Below are 24,972 nucleotides of genomic sequence, written 5' to 3' on the forward strand. Positions count from 1 at the left end.
GATAACACTGGTCCCGGTCCAGTGTATGGGATTGTTAACAGTGCCGACACTGAAATTATTAAACAGATTGTTATTGTTCATAACGTCACTGGTTCACAATCAATTACAGTTGCTTTGTTGATATAAAAATCTGTGTTGAAATAAATTGCATTGATTCTGTTTCAGTCGGTAGCATACTGAACTTATGGTGCTAACTAATCTCACAATGTTAACCTCAATAGAAATGACTTTAATACGTTGAAGTGTGTTTGCTTAATTAAAGCACTAACATTAGCCCTTGCAATACCATACATGTATGGACAGTATATGAGATGTGGGAGGTTTATTCTGAGGTGTTATAAGTGCAAACCAATTATAGATTATGAACAATGCAATGGAGAATCATTTTATACTTTTCAGCTTTCATGTCATTTTGCTGCAAATAACTGGAGCCTTGCATGCAGTAAGGTCTATATTTTAGATATGTGAAAAATAGTAGTATCAAGTCGGTACTTGACATATTCCCTGAGTTGATGTATTGGAACCGGTTGGTTATGTGCATCCCAGCAGACCCCCTACCAACGTTGACTATTCTCCCGACTAAGAGCACCTGCTCAGAAAAAAAAATCAGGCTTTTGCTAAAATATTCAATGCTACAGTATCTTCCTGCTGGTAGAGCATCTCAAGCCCATCACCTTCAATTTATCATTAAAGCATTATGGATGAGTATATTTTATGCCTGCGTTCATGGCTTCAAATAAGAGCTGTGTTTAGTGTGTGCACTGGTCTACATTGAGAAAGAGCAAAACAACCTGCGGGAGCTTGACTATTATAGAGTGTGAATGAGAAGGCTGTTGGGAGGCACTGCTTAATAGCTATTCTGTGACAATGTCTTTTACAGTAAGCTGAAATGAAATTCAGTGTGGGACACCATAAGGACATCTATTTGTCATAAACAGCGTGTCTCCAGTTTGCACAAATGTCTAAAACCATTGCTAACAGTAGGCCTCTATCAGACAATCTCAGATTTGCACCTGCTCTTCAAAGAAGATGTGAACATACTGAGGACTCAAACTGAGAAGGCTATGGTCGTTTCAACAGCATAATGAAACACCTCTTTATACACCTGCCTTTGATTATGTGGTGAAGAGAAAGAAGAATTTAAAAAAAACGATCATCAAAAAAAAAGTCATTTGTATATATATATATATATATATATATGGTACAAAATGTCCTTTTTACAACATTTTCATGATGTTCAATAGTTCAATTATGGAACAAGTCATTAGATGCTAGTGCATTTAAAAACATACTGTGTATATAAGTATAACAGATGTAAATATGCAGTGGGGTTACAGAGAGTAAGAGTGTCTGCTTCACTGATCGCTCAAATGGACCCTTTGTGTACCTGAAGGTCCTCCGTGTATTATTACTGCCGCCACTTGATCACAGGAAACGCTGTGGCATAAAAAGTCCCAGAGAGAATTGTTCAGGCATGAACAGTACAGTACATCTGCAATTTGTATACTATCCTATATATGTCTCTGCTCCTAGAGTATACTATATTTCTGTTGCTACAGTATTTTTGGTATTTTATAGAACGTTATTATTATATTGCTTGTGATATATGGCTTTTCTATTGTAGATATGTTATACCTTTTTCCATCTTTTAAATATGTTAATGCCTGAACACTCTGCTGCTGGAACAACATGATGATTTATCTATCTATCTATCAGTCCTGTTATCCAAGTGTCATGGCTCAAGTTCTCAATTTTCATGCAACATTATTTGTCAAGGTTATTTGAGCCACAGAAGAAGCTTGCTCCACCACTGAATCAAACTGAATTAAAGTGTGAATACTCAATAATGATGTTGTGTCTTCAAGCTAACATGTGTGTATCTCAATGCTGTGTATTAGACTGCTGTTAGAAACAAATCCAAGGTAATATAACACAAAATGTAACCTCTGTGTGCTCCAAAGAAAAAAATATATCGTAAACTACCATCAAAGAACAAAATGAGTACGACAGTACTCTCCAAAATGTCCAAATATTCTCTTGAAAACATCAAGTAAATATTGGCCAGCGGCAGCTTTGTTTCATCTTCCAGCATCCTGAGATGAACATTCTGTGAGGTATTAATTAGACATCAAACATGATCAAACATCTGGATTTTTAATCATTTAATAATGGATTCTCAAATGACATGGAGCAAAAGTGGAAAAGCGAATGTCAGAATTAGCTCAAAAGGAGCCCATGCTCATTCAGGCCACTGCTGAATGACTGAAATCCAAGGGTCCAGACCAGTCTATGGTCCAGACACATTCAACGCTGTTTAGGCTAATCCAACACATTGGTGATTACAGGTACACCTTTTACCCTTACAAACATTAGTATTGACATGTAAAAGATTATGAAGCACTAGGTAACAGCACTGGTGTGGTGGGAGTGACTTGAATTAAATATTGAAATGTTTTTCAGTGCACAAGGCCAAGTCATTAATTCTAGCAGACATCTGCTTTGGGATGAGCTTTTATGAGATGTTGATACTTGCAGGATTTGATAATAATCTAATTATCTTACACTTGAGTTATGAGTTACACAACTTTCAGAAAGCACAAGTGTCCAGTGTAACAGATGTATTAAATACAAAACCTTAAACGCAAACGTTCATGCTCATCCAAACTTTCCAAAGGGTGTATGGTCTCCTGGAGTTTCTAAAGTAGGACTTTAGAAATGTCCCTGCATTTTGTATAGGATTCAGTAAATCACTGCAATAGTACATCTAGATTCTATAATATTTCACAACAATTGATCAAAGTATTACTTTCATGTGAAAATGGTTTCTCCTGGTGAGGCAGTGACAGAGAAATATCTTCTAACTCCTCAGTTCCCTTATGCTCACATCGACCGTGTTTCCTGATTTAGAAGGCAGCTGTTTTGAGCGAAAAAATCTAACTTACAAAGCTAGCAACTATCTATAATATATAAAAAATATAGTAACCAAGAAGCTAAAAGGTCAATTAATTGTGGGTTTATATTCTCCAAGTTGAATGAATCCAAATGTAGAATGGAAATCAGTAATGCAGATTTAAGAACACATTTCAGTTTTCTTTTTTGAGAACCATCTACCCTACAGATGTCTCCAGAGTGTTTAAACCTGAATGTTGTGATGAGATTTTGTCAGAAATGTGGTTTATTAATACTGGTGACATCACAAGACCATCACTTTGACATTATACATCACAGTTTGATGACAAATCTCCCATAAACTAAAGTTTGCTTGACTTTAGTCAGAAATTCAGTAACTCTCTTCTGTATTTAGGGGAACATTTGTGGAAACATTTCTACCAAGAGACTTTTTATGTCTTTGCATAACAAATTATAGCTCAGATCAAACAGAATACCAAATACATGTCTCTCACAGATAGTAGAGACAGCCACATTTGATAAATTATTCTTAATGAAACTAGCAGAAATTGCAAAATACATCAGTGGTTTCTAATTCAAGTCACGGTAGCACTTACACCAAAGAGCAGCAGAAATGCATTATGCTCAGCCTCAGACACAGGAAAATCATTACAGTGTCAAATAACAAGTTGACTCATCGGTTAAGTGACAACGATGTTTGGTGCAAATGCAGTGCAGTTTTGATAGAGGTTAATGTGTAGGGAAAGACAAACCCCTGATATTTGCACTCCACTTTATGATAATTATCTGCTTGTGTTGGCACTCGCAGCATGGTGTATTGTAATCAGACATGAGCTCAAACAAATATCATGGGGAGAAAGACAGGGGTGTTTCGTTTTTGGCACAAATTATAATCAAATCAAAGACTGGGTGAAGAGACGGCATTGTTCATCATATACTGTCAATAACGTCTGAATTAAAAAAGGATTCATCTTTACTATAGTAGCAATCGAAGCAAAGGACAGTGTGGAATGACAAAATAAGCCCTCGGCAGGAAACCAATAGGTGTGAACTTCATAATGGTTTTTCTAGTTGTTCCAAAGGTTTGTCCTTGATCCTAGATATAATTCCCACAGCAGCCCAGCATCTCCTTTGGTAAAATGGCTTCTGGTGCGGCACCTACTGATGTGGTTTGGTCCTATGGGCGCATGTTAGTGAGAACAACAAGTAGGATTTGTGTGTCAGTGAGGGATGAGCTGCAGTTTTCAGAGCTACATGGCCAGCAGCTAGAGCAATAAACATCAACAACAACATAACACACAGCTTGTAATGGGAGTGGGTGGAAGCATGAGAAAGCAACGAGGGATATAAAGACCGGAATGAAAGTTGGGTTTATTTTACCGTTTAATCTTATAGCTAATCCATGTAACATTTCTGCTACTGCTGGGTGGCAGTTATTTTACGAACACAACTCACTGTGTGTTACTTCAAAGTCAGTTATTGGATCCAAGCCTACACTCTCAAAACAACAATCATTTATATAAAAATGATGGCCAGTTGATGGCTGAATCTGGCCTTAGGAATATCATTTTCATGTATAAATGGCCCTGTAAAACATTCCCATCTGTTATATTTGCCTCCAGATGGACTTTTGAAGTACTTTGGTCTTTTTCCTACTGAAAATCGAGAAGCTTTTAAGACGACTGCATCGACACAGCCTGGTGATGGTACATCAAGCCGCCCATTAATGTCTACATAGTATGTGTTATTGCTCTCCAGCAGTGGTGCATCATGAGTACTGGCTTTTATTGTATTGCATGAGCAAAAGCCACAACAGTAGTGGACACAAGACATGGTGTGGTACTTACCGTAGTCCCATTTAAAAACTAAGGGGCCGCTAAATTATTCTCCAAAAGCTAGAGGGAAGAAACAGCAGCACTTCAGTGGCCCTTGAAGTACAAGCTGTTGGTGCCTGACAGCTGATTGGCAGGGGCATAACTCTCCGGTGGGTTTCAACCTTTTCAGCATGTGACGTCTGAATTAAACTAGGAGGACTCTTTTTTTGTTCATTTACATTTTTCTTCTTTAAACAAAATTGAACAGCAATAAGAAAAAAAGGACCATTATAAGTGTGATGGGATTTTGTTATACTCTCTTAGATAAGTATGTAAAAGCTACAAATATTCTGGAGGCAATTGAATCATTTTATTTATCGCAGTTAAATCTAGATTTTGGAAATGTCATTATCTCTAGACATGAAATATTTAATTAAACTTCATATTTGAGACATGGATTAACACATAGATTTAAGTGGTTATTTTTCAATTTAGAGGATATTTCATGTGTAATTACTGCCTTGAAATTGGAAACCCAGACTATATACCTCAATTCAGAAGATTCAAACTAAAGCATGCTGCATTTTTCACCACATTTTAAGCATACTTGACATTTACTTTAATAATATATTCAGCAAGCAATTAGTTGGACAATTACAATACTTATTGTTCTATATTTAAGATTAATGAACAAAGTATGCCTTTGCAAGAAGGTCACATTTTGACATCTTGAACTTTTTTCCACTCTTTATATTTTATCTGTTTTTAGTCAGTTCTGGATATTCCACAATTCAGTGTTGTACAGAATAAGCATGTCAGTTTTAGAGGTCACAGAAGATAAGAGTTAGTGAGGAAGTCTTTGGAGACTCACCAGCTACAGTAAGTTTAAATATATTATGCATCATACACACATTTCACAACTCTCTGGAGGGTTTTCTTACACATCAAAGCACTTCCTCCTTCTGAAATAATCAGGGAGGGGGGAAAAGTGAAGATATCCTCATCAGACATGTCAGTCTCGGTTGTTACGGTTGCGGTTTGTCTGCTCCTTAATCTGCTGGGATTGTTTGCAGCTGTGTGCGTGTGTGTGATTATGCAAATGAGCTGTGTGGTTGCCCCAACATCATTAGCTGCCCATCCTCTGGTCCGCCTCTGAAGATGGGGATTGGATTGACGTCGTCCAATCGCAGCGCACAGCCGGCACACACCTGCTGGGGAGGAGTACAAAGGCTGCGGACTATCACCACTCTGGAGGCTCTGCTGTGTGAGCGGAGGCCTCTCGCTTGTTGCTCTCGTTTGTGTGCAAATGTGTAACCAGTGGTTAACTAGTGTGATCTTGTGTGTTAGTAGTGTCTAGAGTATCTTAGTTAGAGGTTAGAGTAGCTTAGGGTTTTGTGACTGTTGCCTTTAGTTTAGCTGTGTATTTTGTATAAATTCCCTGTGTTAGTCTGTACCACTTTTAAAGTGAGGTTTTGTTTAGTTATTTATTTAGTGTGAGTGTTATTTCTTTGTATATACACACAGACTCCTTTTTAAGAGTCCTCCCTTTGTTTGGTTATTTGTCAACCGGTGCCCTTTTGGCACTTTTGTTTGTTCCAGGCTGCATGCCGTCCATTTTGTTTACCGCTGATACTTAAAATAAATCACTTATAATTATACCAATCTGGTTGTGTTTCTTCCCTTTAGTTCCCCTAGCCTAATAGGGAACGTAACAGTCTCCCACCAGCAACCCTCAGTCTCAAGTTTTATTTTTGGAGAAACTACAGTGTGGGCCACATGCTCAGCTGGAAGCCAAAATAAAATAAAAACTTTGGGGGCTCCAGCACGGACATTTGAGATGCCACAGCACCAGCCCAGCTATAATAGGAAGAATAGTACATGGTCCAATCATTTTGTTCCATGTACTCACCTAAAGCATCTACACCGCGGCACCCTCTTTTTCATTCATACTGTACACTCGTAGAGTTACCATGGAAACAAGAAGTCTTCTGTTCTAGCATCCTTACAAAGTGCTGCAGCCGAACAGACCAGCGCTCCTGAGATGCAGCAATGTCTAAACCAGCTGCAGTTCATGTTTCTTCCCCAAATCTTAAAATTGATATTTCCAGCATACAATAAATGACAAACTTTTTTTTGGATCCTTGATTCCCAATTACATACTCGTGTCCCAGATGTCACTGTTTGTATTCCCTGGATAAAACCTTCAAAAACTAGGCTACGCCAATGGTGTTCACTCCTTTGATGTCTGAATAGACCACACAAAGGGATTATTAGCATTATGTTCCTCTGTTGGATCCAGCAGCAAGAGGCAAATTGTCTAAAGAAACATGAGTGTTAGTCCTGGAACAAGCCAAGGATAATAAGTCCAACAGTACTCATCCAACCAAATGTACTTAACTTCTATTATTAGGTTGCAGAATGTTGAACAATGCCTGATATAATCTTCCACAAAGGATTCGGATCAGAAAAGTCTATGCTATTTGGGAAATGTATAAAAAAAACAGCAATGCAAAAAAAGACAGTGCATCATGCAAGCTAGGGCTGAGTGCATTATGTTTATTTCTCATCTTGCAATGTAAATATACAGTGATGAAATCACATCCACATATTATGGTAAACAGTCGCCTGGATTTGATATGACAGTCAATTTGACGTAACTAAGGCAAATATTCCACAAAAGATCTGGTCAGACATTTCACTATTGTCTTCATTCGAATACTCCACATTTGTGTCCATGCATGTAAACATAGTGTACAGCTGTACATACTTCTCTATATTTTCACGTAAAACTGCGTTGTTCATTTTGCACAAAAATTCTTAATTAAACCAGAAAAATTGTTGGTACATTTTATTTAATAAGTTCATAATTCACACAGGAGTAACAAAATAAATGCTTTACCGTGTTGTCATTTCATATAGACTATTTATTAACTGTATTACAAGAAAACACGATATATTTGGGTGTGTTTTGTTATTGAGACATGAAATTACCTGTATGAAAATAGATCCCAGCCCTAATGCAATGTTTATTTTTGGAAATATATTGTATATACTATAGTATAGTACTCTTTTAAACATGTCAAGTTTTTTGTCACTTTTGAGCTACAGTAGAACAACAGCGTCTTGGCTATCAACATGGTATTTTCATATATTTTTTAAGGGAACTTTGAGGCTTCAACTTACTGATAAAGAAAGACTGTTATTTCTCAAACACTTGCCAGGATGTTTATCTGCTCATTGCTCTAGATATGAGAAATAATCTGCTGACCAGGTGCTCAAGCATATTGCATGCCTGGCATGTAGACGGGTGGGCAAGGCTCATTCTTCCTGATTAAAATTAATTTAAAGATGTGTCAGTTGTGAATCACAAAAGGAAAGATTAATCAAATCACTCCAACTGGGTGATTTACTCAACCAGAAAGTGCTGTTTGGCACTATTATTAAAGTCCCACTGAAAGCAGCTCTTAACTTTCAAACCTGTTGTGAGAGGCATCCTCCAAAACAATGCATCCCATGGAGAGAAACACAAGGATCAAGGATGAGAAGATGAATACAGAAATGTTAAATATATTTTTTATTTGATTATTTAGTTTTGGCTAAACTTAAAATAAAACAGAATGAGGGAGAGCAGCAACAATTTTAAGAAGGTTAATTATTAATATAATGATGCATGGGGATTTTAGCTTAATGGCAATTAAAAAACATACAGGCTTGGGAGTCTATAAATTATTCTACTGCCCTCTTACAATTTGAGGCCTAAATACATATGACATACATGCATACGCTCAGCTCACCAATTTTCACTGCATCAATTACAAAATAGCTTGCAATTACTTTTCATAAAAATTCCTTGAATTCCTGACAGAAATTCCCACTGTGCTGTCCTACTGTAGGCTATTCCCATGATTCACCATTCTGTATCATCACATGAAACATGTGCTACAAAAGGCCTCACCTCTTTGTTCAGGGACTGTATGCTTTAGAACAACATCACTGTTGAACCATGATGTTGTGGCTGAACCTGATTTGCATAAAATTATGAAATTAAACAAAGCGCTGCCGGCAAACACTATGAGACCTCATTTTCATGCAAGAATGCAACTGGACAACCACCAAGTTAATTTTCAGATAAAATGGTGATTGATTAAGAACTGACCATCCGGCCAGCATCTGTAAGTGAGCACAATTAAGGACTCATAGCCCACAGCAGTGTACAGCATCAGAGTGGAGAAAGGACACAAGGTTGCCTTTTGATTTGCTTTCAAACTCTTCACAAAATTCCTGTTAAGACTGAGAAACTGTGGCATTGTTTATGAGTAAATGACTATTCATTCATCCTCGGCTCATTTCCATGTAGATATATGAGTTGGACTGCAAGATGGCACTGATATGGAGAAAGAAAATAATGAAAGAGATAAATGTAATGCAGATGATGCCAAAATGGTGACCTTTGATACAGCATCATTCTTTTTGATTTAAAAGAGAGTCAAGAAAGAGTCAATCTTCTGTGCAGTTCTCCTCCTCCTTTTTGTTAAATTAAAATGCCACCAGCAAAGAAAAATCTATTCTGGTTGAAACGTTTTTTGGGGGGCCTTTTTTATTATTTTAAGCAAGGTCTGAAATAAAAATATGCCTTTAAGAGCAATGTGTCCTGTTAAATCAATGTTTGAAATAGTAAATGTTTTTATAATTATCTTGCGGAGAAGTAAAAAAACGAGTACTGAGCCACAAAATAATCCTCCAGCCAATCAAAAACAGGGGGTGTTCATGCTCGTGCACAGGACAGGGGAAAGGCCATGGATGCGTACGAGAAAGGCACTCTGGGATATTTGGAGGAGGGTAGGTGTTTGGAAGTAGACTTTAAATAGTAAGAATCTGATATAAGACCTACTGTGGATCTTGGTCACCCAGAGTTACAAGCTATACAATATGTTCACACACCTTCTGCTCCAAGCAAAATATATATATTCTCCAAATAGTGATCTCAACTCTGGTGCACCCACCACCACATTTACTGACACTGCATATAATCCCAGCTTCACAACCTGCCCCGATCTCAGGATAATAATTTCCAAGTGCAACATCCATCTTGGTGACAATGGGCTTTGTACTGGCAATCAAATGAAACCACATTTTTAAGCTATGAAATGCACATTCAGCAAAAAGAGAATCACACAATATTGGCAAACAATAGCACAATTTATGTGAAAATAAATACATTTGCTAGAACCCATGGACACTGAGTGGCTACTGAAGTCAACTTTCAAACAGCACCTTTCAATGATGCATTGAAGTTCTTTGGGTTTATTAGATGTCTTACTTCTCCAGCTGGAGCCACCAACTGCTGTTTCTCTGGGGTTGGCTAAGGCATAAGGGAGGTAGGCTTGACATAACCCCGGCCCACGAATGTCTTGCTTACTGAGTACGCTGTTAGTGTGGGAGGGAGCCTTGCTTACAAAGTGTAATTTAGCTTACACACTATACGATCATTTATAACGTTAATTAATTAAATGCTTCTAAAAATAAAGTTGAGTATTTTCGATGTAATAAAAGGCAAGGATTACATACATATTTAAAATAATTCCTTGTCAGTTTGTTCAACCTTGAACAACCCTTGAAATCCTTCATCCTAAATAACTTTGTTTATTTACCTCAAACGTTTGGTAAGATTGCATTATAATCCCGATAATTTGAATGTATTGCCAGGAAAGACCTAGAAACATTCTTAAAAAATCCTGTGTCAAAGCAGACACTATTGTGAAAGTCTGTAGCCTACATGTGATAGCTTAGCAAAAGCTGCTGTGAAAAGGTCAGGCCACAAAGTCAGTTCACTACCAAAGTCAATATTGTTTCCTTTTAACCGTGAAAACCTCTTCTCCCTTATCCTCTAGGACAGGGGTGTCCAAACCACGGCCCGGGCGCCAAATTCGCCCCGCAGGCCATTTTGAATTGGCCCTCAGCTAATTCAAAAAGTATAATGAAATCTGGCCCACAAATGAAATATTTGCTTGTATTATACTTCTTAAATATGTAAACATATATTACACAGTAGTATTCACGTGTTAATAAACCCACTTTCAAATGAATTCCATCAATTAAAGTTGCATTTTTTTTTCTAACAAATCTAAATTGATAAAAAAAAGCCTAATCACTTATTTCCATAACCAGCTCAAAATATACCCTTCATATTTCCCCTTATTATGACCAATCTGAGGCTTCTGTTTTAAGGAATGACCAACATATAATAAATAAATTAAACCCTCTGGAGAGCTGTGATGTTGGCTGTTTTTTTCTTAAAGCATATTCAAGTATAAAGCATAATTTGCCTACATTTGATTGATTTTGCTAACTCATAACTCAATGTATGAGTCAATTTACCTCACCTCTAGTAAGTGGCCCAGCCCTTTGTATGTTTTTCTGTATGTGGCCCACGGAGAAAAAAGTTTGGACACCCCTGCTCTAGGACCTTCACAATCACAAAAATGACTTAAATTACTCTGTCTGATCAGAGTTGTGCTCAGGATGAGATAGTTACGTATGCAGGGAATTACAGGGTTTCATCAAAATGCCATCTAGGAATTTGATATTCAAATGTACATCATGTAAAACTGGCATGCTAAATGGCATTGATTTGAAGAAAATTATTGAAAATGGAGAAACCACAAGGAAACTCAGATAACACAGGCGTCCGCGAAGGTCAATTCCATCATTGAAAAATAATACATGTGTCAGCTCTCTTATTAAGATCTAATCTAAGTTCTTATGGGTTCTTCCTCGGCCCATGCTTCACTCTTTAACAAAGTTTCATGAACACCAAGCCAGTATAGTTATTCCATATTTCTGAGAAACATACTTAAAATATAACCTCCTTGGCGTAGGTAGAACTGCTCTATGTTTATTGTTCAAAGAGCATTTTAAACAATGTAATGGGTAAACACATTTCTTATGTTCCAAATGGAAAATCACTCTACTGTCTTTGCCACCATTTTCCTGTTGAATTTGTGTGCTGGCTAGGATGTGCAGGAAGACATGTGTGGCTCTTGTGTTGTGTAGCAGGCTGCTGTTTGACCTGATTCAACCATCTGCTCTGCCTATGAGAGAACGCTGACATTTCGGCTTTTTGCGGAATTTGATAAGCTGCATCCAAATGAAATCTCTTTCTAAGGAGATGGATACCGGAACAGATGCTGAAAACACGTCTCTGCATGATGCTATTCCAGATTTGAACACTCAACAATCCTTCATCAGGAATAATCTTATATACAATTATATATATACAGTACACAGGATGAATTGAGTGCATCCAGTTTTAAAGGTAAAAAATGGTCCAACAAACAGGGAACAGGTAATTGAAGGAATCAGTTGCATTAAGGCCAACACAGCAGGATTCTGATCCTGTACATTTAGTAAAAACACTTGTGTGTAGTTGGACCTTTGGTATTTAAGGCTTTTAATAAACATTCCTTAACATTCTCACAGAAATAACAGATTGTCTTCCATTGGCATTAACCTTAAATGAAAAATAATTCTATGTCACAGTTATTTCAGTTTTAGAATTTCTGTGTGTCTGAAGCAAACTTTAAAGAACAGAAAGAGGGGGATCAGTGACTTTAGTGAGATGAGTCATGGTTCTCAATCCCTTGCCTTTGTGAGAGATCTTAAAGTCTACGTTTGATCATTATTAGAAGACCAAGCATCAAAGGTGCAGTGGCACCCTATTGTTTCTTAGGACTTTCTTTTCTTCTCTCTTTTCCTTTCATGGTCTGTGCCTTTAGACATTTTCCCAGAAGACATTCTGACACGCACAGATGTGATTATTAACATAAATGAGGGACCACATTACATTTGGATGGATCAGCACCAAAACGTCCTCAGACCTAGACGACAGAAAAGGTGGTTTGCAGAGGACCCCTCAAAAAGTATATATTGTCGTTCTATTTAACATTGGGAAATGGTTGCACAGTAGCAGTTTTAAGTTTTTTTTTTATTTAGCCTTTATTTATACAGGTGTAAAATCTCATTGAGACACAAGGTCTCATTTTCAAGAGAGACCTGTTCAGTGGTAACACTACCACACAAAGTTACAGACAGACAGGACACTAAACACAGAGGCAACACTCAAATACAACATCGTAAAAAAAGTAGTCATTGAAATCCATATACAGCAGTCAGATATAGCAGGTGCAAACACCCACAGATGATTTCTCCAGCTTTTTTAAAATGAGTTTAAAATCCGTGATGGGTATCAAACTGGTCAGCTTAAGTTCCTGCTGAAGTGTGTTCCAGGTCGAGGGGGCAGAGTATGATATGGCTTTTTTCCCAAGCACCGTGCGTACTGAGGGGACGGACAGAGTGATGTAATTTTGAGATCGTAGTCTATAGCTGTACTGTTTGTGTGATATGTAAGTGGATATGTAGAGGGGCAGCAGTCCAAGCATAGTGGTATAGATGACTTTGTACCAGTGCAGTGATTCTGCGCATTGATAATGATGTCCAGTTAAAGAGTACAGCGTGCAATGGTGTGTGAAGGGTTTACAGTTGGTTATGAACCTCAGAGCCCCATGCAGACAGCGTCCAGCAGATGAAGGGAGAGAGCTGAGGCGTTCATGTACACAACATCCCCGTAGACCAAGAGCGGCAAAAATGTGGCAGCTACAAGCCGTTTCCTCGCACTTGTGGAGAAGCAGGCCTTATTTCTAAATTTCAATTTCCTTAAGAGATTGTCAATATGTGGTTTGAAGCAGAGATGTTCATCTATGGTGATGCCTAAGTATCTGTACTGTAGGTAACAGCTTCAATGGGGTTATGCTGTGCAGACATGATACAGAGAAGAACAGTTGGTAATCTTTTCTTATTGGAAAACAACATGACTTTTGTTTTATCTGAAGTTAACACCAACCTAAGGTGGAACAGATGTGACTGAAAAGTGTCAAAAGCAGACTGCAGATGTTCAAATGCAAGGGCAACAGTGCTAGCACAACAGTATCATCTGCATCTAGATGTACAGAGGCATCAATACTTTGACCCACGTCATTTATATAAATAGTAAAAAGGGTCGGTCCCAATACCGAACCTTGAGGAACGCCTCTGGGCACATTAAGAAAGCTTGAGGAGAGAATTTCTCCTGAATTTTACACATTGCTTGCGATTTGAAAGATAGTTTGCAAACCAACCAACAGCTTGGTCAGACAGGCCTATATGAGATAACTTCTGGCATAGAATGCCATGGTCCACAGTATCAAATGCCTTGGATAAGTCTATAAAAAGGGCTGCACAGTAGCTCTTTGCGTCCAAGCCTTCAACCATGCCATTCACTACTTTCAAAGCAGCCGTTACTGTACTGTGCTGCTTCCTAAAGCCTGACTGGTGAGGAGATAGAATGTTGTTCAAGCTTAAATATTCTTTGATTTGATCATTCACCAGCCTTTCAAGTACTTTAGCTAAAATAGAGAGCTTGGAAATTGGTCTGTAATTATTCATCACCATGGGATCACCACCTTTCAATAAGGGGAGAACATTTGCAGTTTTCCAAACATCTGGAATGACATGTTACAGAAAGATTAAAAACATGACACAGTGGTTTGGCTATAATATCTTCAGCTAGCCGTAAGAAATAAGGGGGGAGATCGTCCGGGCCTGCTGATTTTTTGGGGTCTAGGCCCTTTAGAGCCTTACAAATCTCCCCAACATTGAAGGGGTTGAAGGAGAAAGTGAGGCTACTGAAGGCATGACTGGTGGTGATGGAGGGAGATGATTTACCAGTTCCTTGTGTCAAACAAGGAACTGGAGGCAATAAAATGCTTATTAAAACAATGAAGCATCTCTGTCTTATTTGACACAGGGGTAGAGTCAACAACAATGTTAGGAGGCAGCTCTAAGGAGCGAGAGCTGGCAGAGAGGGATTTTATGGTATGCCAAAATCTCCTAGGATCATTTAAACTGTCTGTGGTCTGGGATAAGTAAAAATCGCTTTTGGCTTTTTTAATGGAAGCAGTACAGCGATTACGCAGTTGACGAAAAAGAAGCCAGTCAGCCTCAGAACCTGTCTTCCTCGCAGCAGCCCAAAGGAGATTCCTCTTGCGCAGGGCTGCCAGATCAGAAGTGAACCAGGGGTTATCACGGCCCTTCACCCTGAACCGGCGAAACGGAGCATGTTTATCTAAAAAATTACTAAAACGGTCATAAAAATATTTCCAAGCATGGTCAACATCACCAATCAATAAAATACGATCCCATTTAAAATGAACTAAGTCATGAAGAAAAGCTTGCTTTATAAAGTGCTTAACATTTCTTTTCAGAACACAGGGTTTGGTACGGGGGATTTTGGTATCCCTAATAGCACCAACTAGACAATGATCACTTAGGTCATTAGCAAAGACCCCGGTTGCAGTATATTTATGGGGTTGATTAGTAATTAAAAGATCGATAAGAGATGATTTTTTTAGACACCTGGTATTAAGACGAGTAGGACTTTCAATTACTTGTGTAACATTTAGAGACATACAATGAGCTTTAAAATCATCAGACACTGGTGAAAGTCAGTCCCAGTTAAAATCACCTACCAGGATGATTTCCTTAAACTGTAGTTGAGATAAAAGCTGCATTAGCGAGGATAATGTGTCGTTTGTAGCAGAAGGGGGCCTATAGCAACCAACAACAGTTAAAAACTGACCACCAGATAAATCAATCTTTAGCGCTAAGATTTCAAACTGCTTAACAGCAGATTTGGAGAAGATGACCTGTGCAGCAAGATTATGTTTTACGTAAATCGCCACGCCACCACCTTTCCTGGGGCGGTCCGAACAATAAATATTGAAGCCGTAAATTCCGACATCTTTATCCAATATTTTCTTTGAAAGCCAAGTCTCAGAAAAAATAATTAGATCAGCTCCAGTTGACTCTGACCAAATTCGCAACATATCCATTTTGGGAAGCAAGTTACACATGCGTTTAGGCAACAAAACAACTTAGTTGTGTTAAGGAAAATATCATAATTTGGTTACATTTTGTGGTATTGTAAATAAATATGCTTTTGTTATACTTAACTTGTCTCCCATCTTTGTTGCAGCCTATGAGCTGGGCCGTAACAAGCATACAACTGCCAGCGCTGTGGAGAAATTAAGCTCATTCAAGGGTAACATTTCAAATGACTCCATAATTTCACAGATTTAACCTCCTTCAGTTAGGCAAAGTACTCTCATATCACTTAAATTAGTACATTAATATACTGTCTGTTCTTGGATTTGTTATTGCTGCAGTTCACATTTTAACTGACTTATGATAATGACATGACAGACGATGTTTTGGAGTGGATGTTAGATTTATTTCCAAGGTTTTGCTGTACAGAATATCCAGGATTTTACATCACATTCAAAGATAACAATTGCCCAAAGGCCTGCATTGCGTGAAGTTTTTGAGTGCATAACAGGAGCTTGCCTGTCAGTAAATTACACAGGGTTTGTGAAAACTGGGTCAGAATGAGGGGAAAGATTTGAAAGTGGAAAATGTGCACCTATGCTTATTAAAGCCTGTCAAGCTATGTGATTGATTGAACTACACAACGTGTCTAACTTGAGGCAAAGAACATTTATATTTTTAGATAAAGATATTTCAGGTAGCATTACATCGATTGCTCTCAGAGAACAGTGGCTGCCAAGATGTGAGAGATTACAGATGTAAAGATTTTTTTAACCAAATATTTATTATTCACATTGCCTCCCCACACGGCTTATATGAATAACTTCATTGTTAGGAGAGATTTATATAAAAATAGGCCATGCCATAGAGGTAAGCATGACTTGCTATTTAAACTGTGATTTGCACTGTGCAGCAGGCTCCCTGCATGGGGGAAACACTGTGATAACTTCAATCACTCTGCTTTTACCTTACAGACATGTTCTCGTACTTTCTTGTATCATCAAATTATCCTCATTCAATATTCTTTGAGTGTTTCTTCTCTATTATTTCCCTCATTGTTGTGAGGTGATGTCACCTTGACATGAAGCTATAACATCTTGCATTCCCCCTGCCGTTCTATCTGTAGGCTGACCTGTGGGTCGCAGGAAATTCTCAACGGGGATGGACTCGCAGCGGAGCGTCTACCTTTATCTAATTATATGACAGCTTCAAGAGGGGGAGAGCTGCTGCTTCACGATCCCTTGATGGAGCCTAATATCCCATTCCTTTTCATACCGAATATTTTTGTTCAAAGCAGCCCTTTAATGCTTGTTGCACCCTCATCACCCAGGAACTGGGAGAGAGGGAAGAGGCATGGGCATGAGACTTCAAGCTCAAAAAAGAGTGAATAGTTAGCTTCTCCAATCGTACCTATTGAAGGATGTGTCAGATAGATTGCATCACTTCGTGTTTAGGCCATTCCTGGTGTGTGTGTGTGTGTGTGTAGCCCAGTTAGATTTATATCAGAATTTGACTTATGCATGTCATTAACACAGTTAGTAATAATTGATCTTTATGATACAGAATGGTTTCATGTTACTGAAAATCTCTGTCTCTGTGTTGCATCTTTTATGAAGGAGGAATACAGTTATTTGGAGGCATGTTTACCATCAGAACTGATTCATTTGTTCCCTCTTACCTTTTTAATTGCCTTCATGTTCACTCACCGACACAGAATGAGGGAACTCACAGAAAGAATACTTGTCTCGCATTTTGTGCTACATTTCAACCAAAAGCTGGGAATAATGTTCAATTATATTTTTTCTATTTTTAAAGAAGCATTTGAAAAGTAATCTTCCTGCAATGTTATTTACAATGTTTGAAGTACAGTACTTCCTTTCCAATGACATTGCTGGCGGCAGGAAGTGCAAGTGATTTCAGCATTCCTCAATATCATTTGGCAAACTTTAAATATATGGAAAGATATTCTCAATTATTGTTTTTAAATGTGATATGTAAAGAATTGTATTAGTTTAAGAGGGATATCTAGTGTAACATTTAATATAATTTACTTCAACAAGCTGGACCAATAGGAAAAACATGCTCTTTCCAACATACCAGAACAAGACTTTAGAACATTTTGTCCACTTTGACAACTAAAACCACATGTGTCATATTGTGGCAGCCGTCATTCTTTGGCGGGGGCTCTAAGGCCCCCCTCTGCCTCTGCGCGTCCTTTTGTGAATGGGTCAGATTAACAGAGGAAGAATTCACAGCAACCATTGGTAAGGTTATAACAAATATGCTGATTTAATGGCAAAAGATACAATAACACAACATCACGAAGTAATCCGGATTACTCCGGCTCTGGTTCCTCCCGCCGGGAGATCTAACTTACTTCGTCTTGGCAGCAGGAGGAAGAGAGAGTGAACACACGAACACAAACAGGAGGTATAGAGGTACCACGGGGAGGAGTCGGGTGAGATTCTCCTCCCACAGAGCCCATCCTGCAGCATTCCAGAAACTTCAGTTGTGTCTAAAGAATATTCCCTTGCTCACAAAGATAACACAAAGATTTCATCTCTCATATTTCCAACTTCTGGTTACACAGACTGATTATTATTAATACAAAGTAATTAAACACACACATCTACTATTCAAGATATGTAGACTTCCCTGACATGGTGGAGATTTTAAGAAGAATGTTTCCTCCCCTACCTCTCTAGTCTTCTGTCATGAAAAAGCTGCTTTTATTTCATACAGAGTAATTAAACATGTTTAAGCCAACCACTCCATAATGTTGTAGCAATTTAGTACCCACACATGAAAGAATAAAACAGAGAAATCAATATAAAACACAAACACAGGTATTGTTTGAGCAGAATTCACATATAGCTGCTCAAATAGACACACACTCCTTCGCATTAACAGAAGTTAATTGTTCTTATAGCTTTAAGGGCTTCTGTGAACTTCCTTTCACCTCGAAGTCAGCGTTTACTGGAATGAATGCATTCATTGACAATTCAGACCGACTATTGTCTTGTTAACTGTGTGACTCAATTCTCAAGGCCTGCAGGATGTGCATTATTAACTTAAAAATAATTTAACCATTATATCTGGGGGAAATGTCCCTTGCAGTTCCCTTGTTAATTTGCAAAGACCATTGATGATTTACCAAGATGGCCTCTAACTGCAACAAGACTTTCTGAAAAACACTTAACGGGTAATCTTTTCACTCAAAACAGAACTCACCAGTTATACTGCACCTTACTTACTCACAAATAGCCAAAAAAACCACCCTTTTGATTATATGTAAAAGTGGAAGAAAAAGACTATTGCGCTAATCTACTTTTAAGAAAAAGGGAACATTGTTGAATATATAAAAAACCTCTATATTTAAGAGGAAAAATGTACTTTGTTCCTTCAACTATTAACACACAGGAATGTATAAAACCACACATATATTAGTGATAACATGATGCAACACACCTCTTATATATCAGGTGTCATTAAAATGAATATACCAAAAATACGCTGTATTAACTTTTCACTTCAAACTTATGGCCAATATTAGGCTGCCATTCATCACAGATTGAGAGCTGAGGCCCATTCACACTGTAAAGTAGACCTTCATTTGTTACTGTCTGTCTATAAAATGCTTGCTGTTTAACGACAAACATACACATATATAAATACAAGACTGCACTGCATGTGGGCAAATGGGCCCTCTTGCAAATCCAATACAGGATTTAATCAATTAAATTCAGCAGAGGAACAACAGATGAGACACAGCAACTCTGCTTACTGCAAATCAGTAACCCTCACGACACATGTTGGTAATGTTTGCTGATAAATCATGAGAAAAGACTAGATAGGTTGGATATACTGTAGCAGCTATCTTAGCCATTTTGGTGAAAATTATTCAAAAAAATGTAATAAATGTGCTTGCATGAATTTGTTTGAAACAAAACGTTTTAATAGCTGTATCAATATATTTCAGGTCATACGGTATCACTCCTAATGTCATCTCAGCTATTATTACTACACTGGACAAAAATGACAAACATAGTTTTATTTGAATTTAGTATACTTCTATTGTTACATGGATATTTTTATGAAAACTCAAATGTTTATTTAAAAAAAAAATGTATTTTCAATATATTCCATGTCATGTGACCTGGTAACTCCAAATATATTCAGCATTGTATAACTACAATGAACAAGAAAGACACACCACTTTTTATTTAAATGTACTCCATGACTTTCGATGAATATTTGTTTTTTATTGTATTCATTTATTTTCACTAACTTACATGCCACTTGATTTACCCCGAATCCATACCCCATAATTACTGCAGTGGAAAAATAAAGAACATCTCCTTTATTAGATGCGAGTGCTTTTTAATTTCTATAGTTTCCATGTACTGTAGGGAGGGCCGGGTAGTCAAATCCAAAACACATATAAAGCGAATACGTGTGTAATAAAGACTATTTGTGATTAGCCCACATATAGACCAATCACATATCAGAACACATCTAGTAAGCAAGTGTGTATGCGTTACACTACTCTCCCGCGATTCTAGAGACCATGGAAGTCTCTTAATTTACGGGGCCTCCAATGTGAGAACTCGTTTACAGCCGAGACATTTACAGCGATTTCCGACAGTCCACGGATTCACCGAATCACCTGATTTAACTCTAAAAGGACTCAAACTGTAAAATGCAGGGATGAGAGGATGGACAATGAGGATTTTCTAAGGAGATTTCATTCAACAGGAAACGGCGTCTGCAGCTTTAGTATCAAACAGTGAGTAACTATTTCCACATTGTTTAAATACTCTGCTGCCTTGTGCGTTATGTGGTGTTGCTCTAGGTGTTGCTAAGCTTCCTGTACTGAATATCATAGTCTATTGCCTTAATCAATATCTAGTCAACTCTAAAATACCACATAATATGCAATGGAATGATAATATTATTGTGACAAGTGGGGTATTCACCTGGCGTTTCCAGAAATTAGACGTAGATTCAGCCAAAATCGACCAAGGCCACTTTTTCAATCAGACAACCCACACAGCTCTAGTTTACGCTGATAGGTCGACGTCCGGGTCCGGACCGCGGTCAGCCTGTTGCCGACCCCTGCTCTATGTAAATGCATTTGCTGCTGTGGTCAGTGGTTGGCCAAATCTAAGGCCGGGGCAGCTGTTGCTGTGATGTTTCTTGTTGTGAGTTGACTTTCCACTTTATGCTCGTGCATGTTGTTGTTTACCGGTGTCTGTGCCGCCGATAATGCGCAGTAGCAAAGGTGATTTGTATGTTGTTCTTTATTTGTGCGTATTGCAGTGGCGTAGCCAGGAATTATTGTGTGGGTGGGCCTGGAGAAATGTAGGTGGGCCAGGGGAAGACTTATTAAGCGTGGGGTCTGAGCTGAAACTTCATTAATGATTTTATTTATTTTTTAATGCGATTAAACATAAGCATAAGCATAAACTAGCAGTGAAAACAAAAACATAGGCACGGCGGCCTCAGAATGTGTGTAAAACTGACATCCACCTGACTGGCTCGGCGGCTACAGGTTGTTTATCCTTGACAGTCGCACAGTGGGCACACACTGAGAGTGTTTTCATATTCAGTAAATGTGTACACACTTCACTGCAGACCTCAAGAAGAAATAAGACTCATTCAATCACGGAAAAACTTACTTTACTTACTCACGGTAAAAAAATGCACTCCCTATTCCATAGTCACGAAGGTGGAATCTAACTATATCCAGAATAAGTTTTATTGGATCCAGGCTAGAAACATATTTATTTCTGCTGTAAAGTTGGGCATTTTAACATGGGGTCTATGGGAATTGCTCCTTTCTGCATCCATTGCAGCGGCGAAACTGTGGCGCACTTACACTGTAGGAGTACCGCATGTGGGGGTGCGGGCGAGGGGAATGCGGGTGCTAGTGGAGCCTCGCAGATGGGGGTGCTGCAGCCCCCTCAGCACCCCCCCCTTTCCGCGTCCATTCGCGATGTCTCGCTGTCTCGCAGACCCCACACAGCAACCAGGAAATGAACCCAGCTCACACTGTCCACTCCTCACAGCAGCGAGCCGCGCAACGTCCCGCCAACACGGCACCCAGACCCCACGCAGCATTCTCATCTGTTTGTCATTACTGGTGTCATTTTCTGGTTGCTAACGCCATTGTAACACATAATCACTGATGTTCCGCTGTAACGGTGGTAGACTCATCAGAACAGAGTGGGCGAGCTGACCAAGCAGAGCACAGTGGGCTCTCGGGGGGGGAAGGAGCTCCAACAAGCCGTTTAGGACAGAGAGTGAATACACATACTATACAGAGATGCTGTATACGAAACCAATGTGAGTTTGGAAAATTGCACAACATAAATATATTTTAGTAGACCTCAACAATGGAATTATGATCAGTAGAAATGGCCATGACATGGGACCTTTAAAATTAGGAAGTCTTTGTTTGGTCCTCCAAAATTACCTAAAAGGCAGAACTAGAAAACAGTTTTTGGCTGTTATGCTCTGAATTTAGGCCTGAAAGTTAGCCTATTTTAATTGTATTTGTTCTTGTCTTTGCATTTCCTTGGCTGAAAAACTAAAAGGTGTCGTGCCCAGCTTTTAAACCAACCCTTTTTGCCATGTTTGAGTTTTAAAACAAAGTTTGGGACGTCTCACTTAAAAGTGTAGTGGCAGAAAGTTAACAGTGCAGGATCCAGCTCAGCAGGATCAACTGACTTGTACAGGTAGTGGCAGAGGAAAAAACTGCTTTTCCCACAACTATTCAATTCATTATCTGGATGAAAGGCAAACTGATATTGACTGGGGAAGGTTCTTCAAGCGGGTAGTGAAGGATGAAACGGATACTATCTGCAGAGAGGGAGAAAAGCAGGGTGAAATCTGCTGCCTCTGCTAAGAATACCAATTGTGTATCTTACTGTAAGTTGACGCAAGGAAGCAGCACACATTCCTGGAAACCACTGTAGCGACTGTGCTTGGGCAGGCTAGACATTTTACGGCTGTACGCACTGAGAGGGGGCTGTTGGAGAGCTGAGATGGTAGAGTCAACAATTGGGAGGAGAGTCAACCATGAACATTTGGAGGAAAAGAGCTAAAACAATAATGACTGCAGATGGTCGATGGCACTACGGTCCTTTTTCCAATAAGTGAGGAGCCATCAAAAAAAACTAAATGCTGCAGAGTTGTTTTGATGATCAGAAAGAGTGATCTGTCGGCCAGGCATGTGACGCAATATTGTGGGGGAATTTCTGGTGTTTTGTCTTCCAAGGAGAGCTGACAGTAAAAACAAAGAAGACAAATTGAAGGTATATAGTCTGATCATAGCTTTCTATACACTACTCTAAGAAAAATATCACAATCATGTATGACAGTGCAACTTTTGGGCTCAGGTCAATGAAGCCTTAAGAGAGCACATTTATCCACTGTTCTTTGCCCCCGTTACTATTTTTAAGTCTCCAGACGGACAGGACAGGAATGAGGCCATTCTGATGTAGGGAATGAACCTGTGCCAACTGCCAACAGTCTCCCCCCCATCCCTCTACATATCCATTGTCCAATAGCTAACATCTGGGACATATTCCTGTCATGCTGATTTCCACACTCACTGTAATGCCCCACTTTAATCAAATTATTTGCTCGTCTCACACTCCCTGTGAAGCATTTTTTGGAAGGCCAAGTGACAAATTAGAGGAATGCCAGCCAGGGTATGGGACGTGACAGAGATTTGGCAGAAGTGTGTGTGTGTGGGCCATACTCTGAAAATGAATTGAATGTCATTGTAGCGGCTAACATTTTGATGGATATACACATTATTGTTTATGTGTGTGTCTGTGTTGTGGAGATAGGCCTACGGCAATCCAGAATCTGGTGGGAATTTGCAACCACTCGCACATTTGTCCTCTGCTACTTTTGTTTCTAGCTGTGTGTGCTTCTAAGCATGACGTGCAGCCAGCTGCACGTCATGCTTAGAAGCAGCTTGATTGGCTGGCAGGTGTCCACTCACATAGTGAAACCTGTTTCCTGTCGACCAAACATGACCACTGTTCTGAATCAGTGGGCTAGGTACTGCATTTACCCACAGAAACGGTTATTACTGTTACAGTTAGGCTTACTTCACTGGTGAAACAGAAAAAATACACTTTCAAAGGAAAAGTAGACAATTTGGGAAATACACTTATTAATTGTCTTACCTGTATTTTAGGAGAATATTGACTGTGCCAGATGTTGTTACTTTAGAAGAACGGTATTTCAAATGTTGAACCATGTGTTTCTTGTTCAAAATCCGGACATAATTATGTTGCCAAAAGTGTCCCGCTGCAGAAAACAAAACACTCCATGTTTTGGTTTTCACCTATTAGGACACCCTGTTGTTGTTACGGTGTGCAGGAAGCAGGACCCAAATGCAGATTTAAGTGACAAAATAATTCCTTTATTTCAAGGCTACAATATTCAGAGACAGAACAGAACACTCACCGCAGTTTACTCACAACACAAGACGAACCGACACTGAACACAGGAAGAGACAAGACTAAATACAGGAAGGGGTAATCACAAGACGAGACACAGCCGGGCAGGGGAGGAGAAACACAAGGGCCACCGGTGAAAACAATCAGACAACTAGACACACCAGGGAAACTAACGACGGGAGGAAAAACACAGGAAGAAGGACCAGACAATATACAAGGATGAAAATACCCATAACCAGACATACAAAACTACAACACAGACAGATCCTAACAGTTGTGTACATTATCTTTAGATCTTTCTTTATTGTACACTTAGTATGTTGTTATAGTAGCCACAACATTTTTAAATGCACGTATAGCGGCAATGCACCATACATGATCAGTTTTGAGAGGACCTTTTTTCTTTTTAAATGTATAATTAAAAATGACCAGGCAATTAATGCAAGGTTTTTCTTTTTTAATGATGGGTAAAGATATATACTGAAAGGAAAGGATTTGATGTTAATATTCTTTACTGTATAATAAGAACTTTAACTTGAAAGTGGTCTTCGTTATTTATTCTAAAATTATATTTGTTGTACATTTTTTGTCAAATAACTCACTTTGCAAGTGTTAATTATTCTTTCACTGGAAAAAGTAACATCCATATTAAGTACACCATTGTTTTAAATATTTAATTATTTCTAGTAAAAGTTGACTGTAAGCTAGAGACCGCGGCTGCAGTCGAATAGTCCAAAAATCAGCTCCTAAATTATAACCGGCTTCCGGTAACTGCTAGAATCCACTTCAAGACACTGGTACTTGCTTACCATGCTGCGAATGGATCTGGCCCTTCCTACATCCAGGACATGGTT

The sequence above is a fragment of the Gymnodraco acuticeps genome, unplaced genomic scaffold (assembly GCF_902827175.1).
Source record: "Gymnodraco acuticeps unplaced genomic scaffold, fGymAcu1.1, whole genome shotgun sequence".
Taxonomy (NCBI): Eukaryota; Metazoa; Chordata; class Actinopteri; order Perciformes; family Bathydraconidae; genus Gymnodraco; species Gymnodraco acuticeps.